A 1,895-nucleotide genomic window follows, 5' to 3' on the forward strand; every position below is an offset into this window, starting at 1 on the left:
TCTGACCCTTTACACTCAGGAAGATTTTTTTTTTTTTTTTCCAGACAAGTAAACCTTTTATTTTAAACCACAAATAGTCAGCAGGTGGCCACAACTATCCATGTTTCATTAAAATCACATAAAACCTAGGTACAAAAGCACCACTGATTATTGCTCTGGAAAAACTGCATGAAAAATTCAAATATGCACAGTAAAAACACCACAGTATGCACAGGACTAAATTTTAAGGCAAGTGCATGGAATGCTGAATCAATCTTACACACAGCTTTCCAATATTTAACTGATATTTATTTTACTTGAAGATGATGTAAATTTCCAAAAAGCATGACTATGAGACGATAAAATGTCCATCCTTATATATTTTTGTATGCCAACTAGTAGAGTCCTAAAAAATTAGCATTTACAAAATACTTGGTAAAAATAGCTTTTAAAAGTTGTCCCAAGAGATACATAAAATCAACCCCAATTTTTCATGACAATTCATTCTCCCTCGTTATCTACAGATTCAGTTTCCTGTGCCTTCCTTTCCAGCTTCCTGCTTTTCCTCCTTCTTCCCTTTAACACCTCTGCTAATCTTTGCTCCAGGTTCTTTCTTAGCAGATGTTTTTCTTGGTTTGGGTTCAGGTTTTGGTGGAGCAGGTTTCGCCGACAATCTGGCAGACCGTCTTGTGGGCTCCTGTTTAGTTACTTTGGATCCATCTTTGCCCTCTGTATTCTCTGGAGACTTTCTCGTCAGCATAATGACTAGGTCGGTGAAGCAAAAAGTAAAGCAACGGGCTGGAACTCAGGAAGATTTTTTAAAAAAGATTTATCCATGTTTTTATATGTATGTTAGAAGTTCATTCTTCTTTTGAGTAGAATTCTACTGTATAAATGTATCATAATTTCTTTATTCATTCCTCAGTTTATCAAAATTTATGTAGTTTCCAGTTTTTACATATCTTCACTAACACTTGTTATTATCAGTCTTTTTAGTTTCATCTATTTTAACAGTTTGACAGTGATCATTCATTGTGATTTTAATTTTCATTTCCCTTATCCCTAATGACATTGAACATATTTTCCTGTGTTTATTGATCATCTGAGTGTCATCTTTTGTGATGTATATGGTCAAATATTTTACTCATTTTTAATTTGCTACTTATTATTGAGTTGAAAGAATATTTTGGATGCCAGCTTATTGTTATATATAGAGATTGTTATTTATTTTTTCATCATTTTGCTCTACTTTTCAATTACTTAACCAGGGAATTAAAAAAGCAGAAGTTTTCAATTTTGATGAAATTCACTTGATCAAATTTATGATTCATGATTTTTTAGCTTTTATCTGAATAATCTGCCTATTGTAATCTCACAAAGATTTTCTTCTATATTTTATTCTAGAAGTATTAGAGTGTTAGTTTCACATTGAGCTTTATTTTAAGAAAATTTTTGTTTATGGTATAAGGTAACTATTAAAGTTCAGTTTTTTCCATAAAGATATTTAGTCTCTTCCAGCACAATTTATTGAACACATTTTTCTTTTCTCAAATCTTCCAATATTAATATAACCAATCCAATATTCTTATTTTGACTGTACACTTATTTTCTTCCTTTTATTTTCAACTTATTGAATCCTTCTACTTAAAGTCTATTTCTTCTAGACAGAATATAGCTGGTCTTGCTTTTTTGAGCTAGTCTAACAATATCTGCCTTTTGATTACAATATTTAGTCTAATAATTAAAATTTAAAAAACATTTAAAAACATACAAATATATAAAACAAAAAAATAAAAAGTACAAAATGCTTGGGAATAAATTTAATAAACAGCTTTAAGAAAAAACTTTTTACTGACAAAAGTGTAGTAGACTTGCCAATTCCTAAGGCTGAACTCTAATTCGACAGGATAAAATGA

At 30.2% G+C, this 1,895-nt stretch overlaps 1 pseudogene; it reads right to left on the minus strand.

The window, feature by feature from the left end:
• Nucleotides 1–341: 341 nt before the first annotated feature.
• LOC103245682 (high mobility group nucleosome-binding domain-containing protein 3 pseudogene) lies at nucleotides 342–803 on the minus strand (annotated as a pseudogene).
• Between the last annotated feature and the right edge of the window lie 1,092 nt (nucleotides 804–1,895).

The sequence above is a fragment of the Chlorocebus sabaeus genome, chromosome 26 (assembly GCF_047675955.1).
Source record: "Chlorocebus sabaeus isolate Y175 chromosome 26, mChlSab1.0.hap1, whole genome shotgun sequence".
NCBI classification, from domain to species: domain Eukaryota; kingdom Metazoa; phylum Chordata; class Mammalia; order Primates; family Cercopithecidae; genus Chlorocebus; species Chlorocebus sabaeus.